Source organism: Colletes gigas, unplaced genomic scaffold (assembly GCF_013123115.1).
Source record: "Colletes gigas isolate AHSC1104 unplaced genomic scaffold, ASM1312311v1 Colletes_gigas_Sc00013, whole genome shotgun sequence".
NCBI classification, from domain to species: Eukaryota; Metazoa; Arthropoda; class Insecta; order Hymenoptera; family Colletidae; genus Colletes; species Colletes gigas.
Genome location: NW_025106642.1, coordinates 6,762,307 through 6,776,943, shown reverse-complemented (window position 1 = coordinate 6,776,943; position 14,637 = coordinate 6,762,307). Strand labels below are relative to the sequence as shown.

Sequence of the window (14,637 nt, the reverse complement as noted above, 5' to 3'; positions counted from 1 at the left end):
GCACTGATCGCGATTTATTAATCTTCTTTTCACCTAATCCCATTAATGTTCCGTGGATTTTATGGGACGTTATATAGTACTCGTTCTTTGACACTTTTTGCCATAATGTCAACGGTGATAAAGTTAGTCGCCATTAGAAACAGAGTTCAAGTACCAGTCCAGGTACTTGAACTGTATTGTCGCTTTGGGGGGGAGGAGTTGAAACGTAGTGTGAAATGTAACGAGGCAGTACTGTTTACAGTGACGAGTTAAGGCGTCTCTGGGAATGCCTGAGTATACGGAGGTCAAAGAACCTCGTCGTGGTGACCTGCGGCGTGTAACCGCACGGGGCAAGACCAGGGAAGCGTTGCAATTAACGTAGACGCGACAGCTGGTATTAAATGCAATAAATATCGATGCCACCTTGGCCGCAGGCTAGCACTTCCGACAGTGTTCTCTCCCACTGACCACCGATCCGCCATCGAATACCCAGAGCTCCGTGCAAAGAATCGACAAGTGGATCCGATCTGTTCGATAACGACCGATTCAGAAAGCTAATTGAGAATCGGAGGTTGTGGTTTAATTAGCACCGGCTGAAATTGTATCGAAAATTATTACTGTTGAAAGGTTCCGCGGAGCTTCATGGTCGATACTGAGGTTATCTTTCAATAATTCTTTAATAACTTACGTAGGTTATTAAAATATACTAGAAGCAAAAATGGTTAATAACACGAAGCGGGGATTCGTTTCGTTTTTCGAACCGTATGCTCGCGATTAACGGATTGCCTTTGTGGAATTAATTTAACGAAATCTATTAAGTTTAATGAACCACCATATACGTGATATGAAACCAACATTTAATTACATGTATCATAAATTCCAGAGATGAATTTGTATATTCGACGTTAATTAATGGTAAAAGACGAATATGGAAATTGATTGACCGACAAATTATATAATAGCCTACAAAATGTAATAACTAACATTTAGAACTGTCAATTTTGTATCAACATTTGATCAACGAGGCAATAACGAGGAATGGCAATTAAACTTTTAGCAGATTCCGAAACGTACAAATACTATACGCAAAAATCCATATTGTTTGTAGAAACTGATGTTTCCGGAAGCGTACGTAACCGAATTCGTTGCTCGGGTCACTTAATAGTTTCCGCAATATTGAACCAAATTGGTTTTCCACCGCCCATCGTTGAGTGCTATTTTCACCTTTCCGATACGAACGATTGTAGATACAAAAATACGCGTCGAATAGTTTTTCAAACCGTTTCGTATCAAAATTTCATAAAAATTGGCGGTTCAAGTTACCGGATGTTCCCGTACGGGAACGTTTATCTCCCCCCCGCGAACCGTACAAGATAAATGTTTCTTTTTTACCGGGCTCTAAGAGCAACGTAATTAGATCGTCGAATAACAGATACGTTCGCGGATTGAAGGAACGTTGTTCAGTTTATCGGAGCGCGATGATCGCTTTCGGGGCCGAACGGCCGTATCGTTTCCCTTCTTCAACTTTGCCCCCATCCCTCGTCCTCCCTCGCGTCTCTTTTGCTTTGATTAAGTATTTTAGGAAGGGGGGCAGAGAGCAAGGGGCAGGGAAAAGGAGATAGCGAAGTCAAGAATTGGTTCGCGAACTCGTCGGGAAAGTGAATTCAGAATCAGCAGCGGGTATTCCGGCGAGCCAGGTAACTACGTGAGTTCAGCCTGCCGGCTTCAATCTGCTTCGTGCTGAGCGAGCGGGCGAGCGTACACAGGAAGATTGGCTACCCAGGTTTTCTTTCTCCCGGCGCATACACCTAGTAAATCGGGAATCTCCGTGTCCGTAATTTTGAGTCTCGGGACCCGGAACGCCGAGCGCGAGAGACGAACGGGAAAAAGAACGACGAACAGACGTATGTGCAGAATCCGGCTAGTTAGGAGCAGAAACTGGACAAAAGCCAACCGATCCCCTAAGCACACCCCCAACGATACGCATCGTTTTAGTTTACGAATTACGAGACCTTATAAGGGAAACAGCGCGACATACGTGGCGCCTGTATACTAGATTTTTTAAGATTTTTTTAAGGGACGAGGTACCAACGAAAATATACTGGATCCTGTACACTACCAGCTAGACGCTTATTGCGCTCCGAGAGAAACTACACGCGGAACAAGCTCGATAAATGGTTTTAATATTCGGGGAGGCACGGACAATAAAGCATGCGGCTTTTTCCTGTTTTCCGCGTGGATCTCCAGGCATCGTTCCTGACGGAGCCCCCTAGCGCAACCATCCCCAAGAGAATTTCAATCTATACACGCTGGCCCAGCGTTATTTGATCTACGCAGCATTTCCCATTCGAATTCCGCGCAAATAAACAGTCGGCGAAATTGAGGAGAAATTCCTTTATTCGTGAAAAGTCTTTCTACGTACCTCCTACGCTAGTGGGTCCTACCGCGTTAAGGTTAGTTTCTTATTTTCAACCGACGAGGAATCGATCCTTTTCCATTCCTCTACGACTCACAGATTGGAACGTTTCTACTCGGTAATTATTTCTACGTTTCGTTTTACCAATTCTATGATTAAAACAGAGCTTAAGGTTATTTAGAGACTCCTTATTTCGAACCTTTGTTTCGGGGGAAGATAATTTAATACAGTTTGGCCGACGCGTCTGACCAATCCTCGACATTACTACTTGCGCCGGGTATCGTATTATTTGCTTTCCAACGAACTCCGGTATCTTATAAATAGGCGGCACGGATGTTTATGCGCGTAAAATATGCAAGGAACATAGAATATTTATGCAGTTAATATATGCATATATGCAGCAAGAAAATATGCACGTGAGCACGGAAGATATGCAAAGTATGCGAGTAATGTGTGTAATATATATATTTACCGTATAAAACGTTGTCTGAACCGCTGTGAAATTTAATGGAAGGATCGAAAATATTCCACTTAATTTACTTTCGAGAACGTCGAAGATCCTCCGCGCGCGTCTGACTATTATTCGTTATTTCTACTTGCGCTGAATGGAAATATTAACTACGTAAAATACGGGGAGATCGACAGAGGGCAGAAAATAATAACGCATCGCGATTAATTCTTGAAAACCATTAACGCAAATAGAAATAACGAGGTATGATCGGACACGCTCGGTATTCCACGGATTTTTAAAATCGATATCCTCGAAAACGACGCGCGCTATTCACTTTTTTCACGTTGGATGATCGAATTGCTGTTTGCGCCACCAGTTATCGAACATCCTGCTAGCCATTATCGAACACCGTGATTTAATTTATGTATCAAAACAGCCGTCGACCGAGAAATTACTTTTATATCAGACCGTTCGCCTCGGTAATACCGTTCTGTCCTCCCTGGGGAAAGCTGGGCCCGTTTTAGCCAGCGAAAAGAAACGTGCCGGGCCACTTGACATTGATTTCCGGCGGTAGCGGGATTCGAAAGTTCCGAAGAAATCGATAGCGGAATTAGTTGAACAATCCAGTGGAAGGTAAATGCCACGTAACGAGGCACAGATGAATTCCATTAGCCACTCGACCTACCCCTCGGTTCGTCGATCTACCCACGTCCGTACGCGGCTATAGCTCAATTATTACACCAAGACCTCTCGGCCAGTGGAGCGTTAAACGTATTCAGACGTATAGACAGCGCGAAGGCACGACGATAAGGTGCTACTGTACGATCCCCCAGCCCGTTATACAACTTTACGAGCTAATCATACTCGAACCAATTGATTGCCCAACGTGCCATGAAACGCGCGAACGCGACTGCCAAGCCAAATTCACGATGGATATTCACGGTATCCTATAAATCCGGACTCAATGTCGCGATGGTCAAAGGGATCAGAAATTACCAACATTCTTATCTGGACACACATATCAAGCAACCGGAAGAACAACCGTTTATTTCCCGTTTTAAAAGGTTTTGTGTCCCACATCATTCAAATAAAATTGTTCTGATGATCGGGTACGGAATATAACACGAAACGATTCTATATTGCGTATAATAACGGTAAAAACCAATTCGGTGCCGGAATTGGCTTCTCGATACTATAAACTATTGTCGCGGTTCTTGTGTTCAATTTTATCATAGTTATTTATACGTACAATTTCAATTTCAATTTATAGTTAGGAGCCAAAGAGGGAACCAGCGGTAGAAAAAACGCGTCGCGGAGATCAGGATATTTATTCAGAAACCGAGTCTCCATTTAAAAATTCCTCGTTCGTCACGGTATAACAATTCCCCACGGTATTCAGCGTATCGTACGACAGTTGCGCGTCCCAAATTATTATTGTATCGCGGAAATCACGGAATGATTGCGGGAACAACGACGCGGCTGGGCAAACTGAACGCCCCTACATGCAAATTGCATTAAATATCGATTAGACAACGCGATCGCGTATCTGTTGCGTCGCCAGTTTGCAGAGGCTACGGAAATATACCTTTTAATCCAGCTATTACTACCGTCCTCTCAGAAGGACGGTACTCGTATCGTTCCAATATCGATACTCGTAAACACCGAGCGGAGTAAAGAAATGCTTAATTAAATGTTCGTAAATATAAAAGTACATATTACTTGGGCGAGATTGATTTCAGGATCCACGTTGATTAAGAAATTTTTATTCCCCTCGGCGAGTACCATGAGCCCCTAAAGTCTTACACCCTCGTTTTACCACCCTGTATAGTAAAAAACTTTGTTACGATATTTTAGGTTCTTAATAACGCTTTAGTTGCACTTTGCTTTTTACGCACTCGCTTCTCGTTTCATTTGTTTCGCGTTCTGGTACATAAATTAAGAACGAACGTTTGTTTAGCAGAGATTAGAACGCAGGAACTTTGGATCCCGAAGCTAGGAAGTTGTAAGTTCGATGCAACTCTCTGTAAACTTCAAACACGCTATATACGCGTACAATCTTACTTCAGCCGATGAATTCGAGTATTCAGTTTGTCGAAACTTCAACGTTAAATATCTTTGTAAATAGTCTACATTGGTAGAAACGCACGGCATCGGAGTTTCCTCGTTTTGACTCTAAATTCGCTCGAAAGCGTTTAGATAAAAGAGGTAACTACTGCGACTTCGTCTTCTTTGTATTTACGCTAAATTATTTTGCGTTGTATTGAAAATTCTTGCGAAGAACGCGTCAGGAACGAGTTCTAAATTAGATAAACGAAGGGGTTAAAAAGTTTACGTTACCAGGAATTCGTGGCCCTAAACCTCACGGATCCACCCTCCATCGACGTTACCAAAGACAATCAAAGCATGAATTATTAAACGAGCAACTCCAGGGGGGGCGCGATGCGCCGCAAACACGGTCAAAGTGTAACAAGCCTGATTTCCTTTCGAAATTTCGAAAGTTAACCATCGTCAGCTTAATTGAGCACTTGATACATCGCGAACATCCCCCGACTGTTTAACATTTCCAGCCCTCTCGCCTAGCCCGTTGACCCAGTTCCGTCGAAGCGCGACCGACTTTGTCGCGACTCGATTCAATCGCGCGTGTACGAGCAAACCTCGCCACAACATCGACGATGACGACGACGATGACGAAACTACAGAACCGTGCATCTCAATAAAACGAATACAAGTTTTTCAGACTTCGAACTTCATACTCGCAGTATCGAGAATAAAAGTTTTGTACCGCATCGAAAGGTATTAAATTATTTAATTTATCGTCGATGTCATCTTGCTAGATTATTTGGTGCACCATTGATAGTCGCGACGATTCTAAAGACGTATCCGCTGTAATTTCGGTCGAGTGCAGCGATAAAAGTGACTTCGATAAATATCGCTTTCCGATCCGAACGTCGCGAATCCGTCGCGATCTCCATGCAGATTTTCATTTGCCAGCGCCTGGTATCTGTGTACATCCGGTTTCCTGTGCAGACATCGTCGTACACACATTTTACTTTTCATTTCCTTCGCGCGCCTTTCAATAGCACAGTAAAGGAACGCGCGTGGGGGGGAAAGCAAATTCTGAAATCGTGGAACCCGTCTCCAACGAATCCACAGATAGACAGTCGGACGATTAATGATTTCTAGGAAGTCCATCGGATTAAGAAACGCTGTTACAGAGTATTTTAAACTTTCCTAAATACGGTGGACTGCCAAAATACAAATCACGAAAATGAAACCGCCACATTGGTGGCCGTATACGCGAACCAGAGTTTGTATTCGTAATGAAGACGCTGCAGAGGAAAAATTTCGCCCACGGCGCGAGCCCGTAAAATTTTTACAACCGCGAGCCACGTTTTTGACGCCGAATAAAAATCTCTCGCGTCGGTGCGCGTTGCACGCCTCCCATTGTAACTGTAAATTACACGCGTCGTATTTTCACGTCGAAACGGCCTCGAATGACGAGAATCGAAAAGTAACGAGGCGTGCTTTGACGATGGAAATATTTTTAATTAATTTCCGCGTTCGTTTTCTTTGCGATCGTGTTCGAAGTTGTCGCGCGAGAAACCTGGATATGCTTTCCATTTCAATGCGTCGATTCTTTCGGAATACCTTCGTGAAACATCAGAGAAATTGTTACTTTTGCTTTGATATAGGTAAATTCGTACGTACGAATAAAAATAGATCCCACTCGAATTGATTGGAATTTTGAATCGATGAGAGTTATAGCAGCATTTTTAAAAAAAAAGACAATAGTGAATTTAAATGAATGCGCTTAAAATATAATACGAACGGCACAGAATAGGTAGGATTAAATTTCCAAGAACAGAGAAAGACTTTTAAAGCTGCTTCCGAGTGTAATACAAGGAATTGAGAGAAAAGTATAATAAAATAATTCACCGACGGTTCATCGTGAATAAGAGGTGCATTCGTTTGCAAAGTCAGAACATATTTCAATGAAAAGAAAATTAAATTTTTCAGTTAATTCTACGTATTTTAGACGTACAATGAAAATTTTAACGGGGAACATTACACAAGGCTTGTAATGCAATTTTATTCAGTGCGCATTTACGGATGAAAGTGCATATTTTTTTATCAAAACACAGCTTCTTTCTGATTCACGAAAACGTTAAATGGGAAGATAAGCACCAACCTTGTTTCATTCATACTCGAGAGATATATTGTGTTATAAAAGCAAGCACAACAATTTTTTATCTTGGATTTAGTAAAGGATTCTTTACTGATAACCGGTGTCCACTCGAGAGATTTATTTTCGAGTGTCGTTATCGATAATAACAGCTCTTTTACACGAGAAAGCAATACAGCCTTCGTGCTGAAAATCGTCCGGGCACTTGTAAGGTCGTTTCCTCGTATTCGTTTGAAAGAATTTTCAATGCAATCCAATACAGAGACAATGATTCTCGAACACGAATTCGTCAAGCGAACACCAAGAACAACGCTGGTCGAAAGAAACAATATTTCTTCTTTAATTTCTGTAAGGTATTTTTAAGCAATTGTTCGATTAATTTCACACCGTTTTCTTGCTTCTGCTTTCTCCGTTCCGAGGGTAAAAACCGATAAATATTCCGCGAGATCGTTTACCTGTGGTCGGATCTAATGATGTGTCATTAACATATTATATAGGCAGAGCGGCGTGTTGGCTGACTATACACAGAGTTTACGAGCCACTGCGCCGAGCTCGGTACATATTCTAAAACAGTTACTCAAAATTTGCATGACCGTGCACGCTTCTCTAGTGTGAACCGGATGTAAGAGAACTATTATTCAAATCCAACCTATTTTCCCAGCACGAACGGTCGGGACGAATTAGACGCGAGACCGTCAATCGTTCCTGGAAAAGGCCGCCGTTTCAGGAACAATTATTCGGTACTTCGCCCAGGCGAGTAGACGTGTATTCACGGTGTGGCGCGATGCTACGATCACGTATAAACGCTCGACAGTCGTGGGAATACATCTCCACGGAAATAGAGAATGACTCGCCACGGATCGTGCTACCGAAAATCAGATTTCACGCGATGTAGCTTAATATTTTTCCATACGGAGCTTTGGTCCCCAGAAAATAGATCTCGAATCTGTTCGAATCACGCGCGTGTTTTACTCGAATTTAAATTATGTGGTCAGAGGGTTCGAGAAAGGTTATTCCAGAATCGTACCTGGAAAGGGATTAATAAATGCTCGCGCCTGCGTGGAACGGTAATTGAAACAATTCGAAAAATAAATTTTAAACGAAGCATGGGCCATTGAAACGGAAGCTGAAAATGTTGGGAAGCGACGATGATTGAAAGTGTTTTACAAATTACGAATGCTTTTCGAGTATCCATTGACTCCACCGCTTTGCCTCGAAAGCTGTTTCTGCATTTCGATTTAGCGACAGCATTATACAGGCTGAATTACGAGAAACGCGACACTCGGGCACTGTACTTGGGTTTATAGAACGAAATTAGATGGTCTAAAAGAGTCTCCGTGCTACTTACTCGTGAAAGAATCCTCAGCTTCCTCCACTGTTGGCTCCCGGTATTTCCCGAGGACGAAGACAACGTTAATTAAAAGATCTTCTCACCTGAAACAAACAGTGAGATATTAGAATGCAATACCAAGCAGATTTCCATATTTAACAACCTGAACTGAAAAAAATTAAGCGTTACACGTTGAGGTACTTTATAGGTCACGTGCGATGCACTTTGACCTTAGGATCCTCTCACAACTATTTTAACCAACACATCCGTCTCCAACGTGTTAATGTCGAAAATATGAACCGTAATTCGAGGGGTAATCAAGAGCAGTTGACCACTCGGAATCGAGCACGCCGTTACGAACATCAAAGCTCAATTTCGACAGTTGCAGTGACTCTTAATTTACCTAGACCCGGTTCGCCCTCCAGCTTCCGCTTTCTTTAATTTATCGTGCTCTCGGCGATATGCAAATTTTTCTCTTTTGCAGTTCATCAACCTGAACACGCGTTCACCTGACTTTTTCGTTTCACGGTGATGTGCCGGAGGCAACGCCAAAATGCCAATTAACCAGATAGGTCAGTAGGTTACGTTTTTAAATTGACAATCGAACGGTACACCGGGGTTAATCTTTTGTATTCGAATGTTTCCCAACCTGTTCTACAACCTTAGACGCAAAAGTCTCCCTGGATGAGTGCTCGTGGCACAAAGTAACGCTTCGCAGCCAAGGCAAGCAATTGCTCTTTCCCAGCCACGAAGTTCACGATACAGAGCTCGTTACACGATAGGCCCAGGGCAGAGAGGGGAGGTACGCGTGCAATAGGGTAAGAATCAAAGCGAATTAACTGTAGCGTTGGTATCCGCCCTACGATTGACACTTAAGCCGTAAATTGCTAGTCCCCTTCCAATAATGACTACCCGGACTATCGTTTTACTTCGGCGCGTACAACGACACACGACACTATTGGCTGATGGCTTCAAAGGAAAGTCTCCCAACTAATTCGACGCGTGTGTTTGTGCCCGGTATCGACACCCACACATGACCGTAACTCGTTTTCGCACATTTCTAATTACGATCTACGACGTACAATGGCCAGGGACCCTGAAAAACGCGATAAAAAAAATACGCTTGCTGACACATCCCCGTCTTTCATTATAAAACCGGTATTTCGGAGGGTTTTCGAATCACGGAATTTTATTTTAAGGAAAAATGCAGGTCACAAATGGGTTTCCAAGCGGTTCTATTGTTTGACCTTACGGTTGAAAACTGCTTCTGCTTCTGCTTCTGCTTTCTCGAAAGCACTGCGTCTGCAGACTTTTCCCGTTTCGCGTCGAAACTTTCGTCACGGAGTTAAAATCGCAGGATGAATGTTACCGTACACAGAATGCTTTCAATAAGTGCACAACTTGTCGCATGATGAATCGTTACGAGGACCCTCTAGGTCACGTTCTCTTCAATAGGAGTCATAGACGTAACAATTTATTCTATTATGTTCGTCTGCGTCGAAGTCGTTCCTGTCGATAGTGCCAGTTTATAATAATACAGATCTCAAATGGAATTTTCAAAACTTTCTTTTTAATATTGAGAAAACAAGTAATGTACAGATAACTGGTAGGGGTATCGTACGAGTAAACAATGCACACCGTTGGTCGGCGATAAATAAAAAATTAGGGGTGTAATGGCGTGTAAAGAATAAGGATAATCGGTTACTAACGCGTTACGAATATACCTCGATCGATCTACAAATCGCAGGCAGTGGAACTCGTTTTATTCGTTGTTATTCGTAGTTTGTGTTTCGTCAAGAGTTTCGTCCATCTCCGATCGGCCGTGGAAGCTCGCGAATGGCGATACCAGGTACGTTTCCGTAGGAAGCGATAACCGTGGCGCGAAACGAGCCACCGTAGTCAGGAAGGAAGGGAATCCGTTGATACGTGAAAGCGCAGATGGATAAACCGCTGCGGGAATGCGAGCAATGGAATCCGTGTGTAAACCACAATCCATTAGTGACTGCTATTAGCACCGTGTTCGGAGAATTTCGTTACCTGCTTGGGAAATTAAAGGTTCATCGGTTATCGCGTTATCCGTGAACTCGATGCGCGTTTATTATAGTCGCGACGCAACAACCCTTCCCTTCGCTCTTCCTTGCCCCTGTAAAACGAACAACAAAGCCTTGCGCCGTTGAGTTTTCGAAAAATCATGGACGTCGGTCGTATTTACGCTGATCGTACACACTCCGTTTTAATATGAAACGTTGTTTACCAACAGCGTTTCTGGCCGTTACGGGGTTCGATTCCGTGGAAAAATAATTCCATGTATTCGCTTTAATTCGGATGTTTGAACACCCCTCCGGTTCCTCGAAACTGTAAACTGCGGATCGGGCGTACTCGGGCGGGACGCGAAACGTTATGAAACGATTTCCATCCGTGGAATCCTCCTCGGGACAGCCCCGAGAATATACGTTTTCGCGAATTCCCCGTGGCGGGTCTTGAACGTAGCATTTCGCGAATTTGAAGTGACACGCGCAATATGTAACATACCTGCGTAGATACACATTCCGCGCGGAATGCTCGCAGTTACTGTTCACGCGAACGAAAGTGGTACTGTTAACATACTTGGCGATATTATTACGCCTTACAGAGACGCGTAGTTGAGTTATCGCTCTCTGGATTGTCGTCTTAAATCCGTGGATAGTTCAGGATTTATTTATTCTCGACTTTAGAAAACCGCGAATACGATTTACGCGAACGCGTTTTATGAAACTGTATCGAAACCCGTGCGTGCAGACCCCAATTCGATGAAGTAAATCATCGTTGCAACGAACGTATTTATTGGATCTGTAAATAATAATCTTGTTCGCCGTGTAATTAGTTTCTCGAGTATCTCTGCGAGCGATTTAGCAACGGAACCATTACTATGGAAATATCGTACTTACTTTTCGAACAATGAAATTGGCTTAGAGAATCGGGGCAACGGTTGATCACAGATAATAGCAGTTAATTACAGTTAATTGTAAGCTATTTTCTTCGCCGGTACCTTGCGCCACGTTACATGCACAGGAATATACTTTTCCGATCAAATTGCGCGCGAAACAGTGCCCGGCGCAAAATATTATTTTACGCCGCGAATATTCGCGCCGAGGATTACGAAAATTTGGCAATCGGACCGTTAAAAATGTAATGAACGAGCATCGCGCGAAAGCCAATTAAAAAGAGGTTATATAAAAAGAGCACCGGGAAATTAAAAGGATACGTATCGATGCTGATGAATAAACAATACGACGCGTCGATATAAAACTGTCGGAGAACGCGCACCGAAAATGAATATCTGCAGCTTCCATTGAAAAAGTTCGACACGGGGGCGGGTAAATATCGAAATCATTGCGTTCGTGAGCGATTATAATGAAGCATTTATATCGTGCCACGTACAAATTTCATCCAAACGTGTACTCTTCGTTTTTACGACGAAACAATTTTATTGTCTGCGTATCGAGTCGCTCAATATTTCGATTGTTAACCAAACTGTAAATTAAGACGTTTCTGAAATATAATAAATATCATATTCGACGGTACCACAGCGATCAAAGACGATAGATTTTCATAGGCAGAGAAACTAACGAGACGATTATTAGAAGCAACGAATTTGAACCGCTAGTAGGGACCGGAAGCGACATGTCGCGACCAACTATTTTATCACGGGTAAACTCGACGGGGCGCTGCGAAACGCCATAATAGTTTCATTAAAACGGTCAGCGTCGATGGGTTTGCGGCCCATTATCGGTTTTTACGACCGTCGGAAAATAGCTGCGGACCTGTGGACTGTCGCTTGGCTCGCTAACTCGGTCGAACTTCCTTGTTTCAAGGTTAAAACGTTTCCGCCCGGCCCCGATGAAAGTACACTGCCACCCGGAAGCTGCGGGGGCAGACTTTTAATTCGATTGCTTCCCGTACCAGCGACATAAATTCCGAAACATCTGCCATCCCCCGTATGAAACAGCCAGACGCGAGCAGTTATTCTGCTCTTTTTTTTCGGGATTTTCCGTTTACCGAGATTCGGGAATCCCGGAATTCCTCTTCTCCCGATTCCCGGGGCACGAAAATCACGTTGGAACAATCCCCGGGGATCTTTTCACATTAAAACGGTATCATAATTTTCGTCATTTTTTAAATCCCGTTTTTATTTACCATCCGCGGAACGCGACAACTAATTTTCACGCGGATAAATACGATCGAAGGAAATAATTTTTGGCGAAATCTGCGGGAACGACTGATCCGGAAAATGATCGCAGAAGCACGGCAACCTGATTGTCTAATGAAATGAACGCGTTCCCGATTGTGTTTTAAAAAAGCGCGCAGCGTTGCTCTGCCGTTTAATTAAGCGGTTAAATTCGCAACGGGTCGCAACGAAATCGGTAACAGGTTTTTCGACCGAATTCCATCCGCGTGATTCGCTGAAATTTATTATACCGAGTCGACGATGTGTGTTTTTATCGGTGATAATGCATGGCCATCGGGAAACATCGTTTCGTGTGATTTGGTAGCAATTATTTTCTGACGGGGACGTTGGAAAATAGGAAAAATAAATAAACTGTAGATCTAAATTAACGGGGCAGTCGAAGCTAGCTAAATATAATATGTCATAATTGCAATACAGGGGGAGTCCTGAGAACTCGAATACAGAGACGACCATGTATCATTAGTTCGAGACACAGTGACGTCGATCGAAAGTGATTAAATACTCGGTACCACGAACAGTTTCCATTATACGACGATAAAACTTGGAACTCAATTCGGGCGTTAACTTGTTAAACCGGCCGTCGAAGGACGAGTCAACACGGCTGCACCGTGCGGAAGGCTTCGGTACTCGCACGGTCATCAAATTAAACTGCTTCGACTACGTTTAGCAGGGTGGGTGAACATCCAACAAGATGTAAGAACTTCCGGCGCGGTATTGGCAAATTTTCGGTGGTTCGGACACCTCGAAAATTACAGGTCCCTGGCCAGTAGCCAACACCAAGTCAGTGTCGGTTATACCACAGACATCATGGTTAACACCAACCAACGTAAACATTAGGTTACATCAGGATCCACGAGCGGATCGCGTAATTAAATTAAGAGAATATGTCGCGAAATATACGCAAAAACCGTGGTCACCTCGCTTGTGCAACAAATTTAAACTACTGTACACTGACACGTTGTTCAGTTAGATCAGCATTATCTAAAACCAAACCACGATTGCAGGGCAAACTTTTGAATATGAAAATTGAGAATTTTTAGCTCGAGGAGCTTCTGTTATTAAAATAGAACTAAGTTCCATTTGCATATGTAATGATCATTAGAGCGAGACCATCGTATATGCAAATGTGCAACACAATATTTAGCCCTATCTTAATCCTGCTGAGGTATAAATTTGCATCGTGTGCCAAGTTTAACCCTCGAGTGGACTCTCAATCTCAATTGAATCGTTTTACTTGATTTTTACTAAATTGGTAAATGGAAATCAATTTTAAAGTATATAAAAAATAATTAACTAATGGAGGATTGATGTATATTAAATAAATATTAGGTTAAACTTGCCCCTCTTAAGGGTTAAGTAATTGTAGTGAAGATTGTATAACTTGATGCTTGTTTATGAGCCTGCAAATTTGCTCTTAGTTGAGGTGGAAAGCTCGTAGATACACAATACATAGCACGTGATATGGAAATGCGAATAGAACAGAATAGAATTGGTATCGAGATTTAATTATAAACCCATCCAGACTTTAGCGGTGTTGGAACCCGGAGCACAATTTCGCGCGAATTAAAAGCGAAGAGCGTCGGGGCTGATGTCGAGGACGGGTCGCTGAAGGGTGTCGATTCGATGGTAGTTAAAGAGGGGTGGGCGAAAATAGGCAGACCGGCGAAGAGTGGCGGAAGGATTCGCCTTCGGAGCAGCGATAAGACGTGAAACGGACGGCCGTCTCACCCTCAGACACGCGAACCACGCGAGCGATGCGACGATAAGCGGAAGAACGAACTCCTCGCGGTGTTCCGCGTACGTAGACCGCGATATGGATTTTCACTCGAGACGAAAGAAGAGCATTCCCGCGTCGTCCCCATAACAATGGCGTTCGACAGCGTCGGGGTTAGGTCCCGATCTTCGGTGTCACGAAGGTGACGAAGAATGGGAAGTATTGGCGAAGCGTGGGGTGGGTAGGAGGGAGGAAGAGAGACCGGGGCATGCTCTATCTCGGCTGACGTAGGCCGGGTAGGATAGGAGCTGTATCGTTATCTTTCGAGCGATAACG

The 14,637-nt window shown here is 43.4% G+C and overlaps 1 protein-coding gene across 1 annotated transcript in view; it reads right to left on the bottom strand.

The window, feature by feature from the left end:
- LOC122399402 (leucine-rich repeat-containing protein 24) overlaps window positions 1–14,637 on the bottom strand; it is a 245,515-nt gene that overhangs the window by 155,317 nt on the left and 75,561 nt on the right. The window contains exon 4 of the mRNA XM_043400066.1: window positions 8,378–8,463. The gene's annotated coding sequence lies outside the window, so the exon portion shown is untranslated. The remainder of the gene's footprint in view (window positions 1–8,377; window positions 8,464–14,637) is intronic.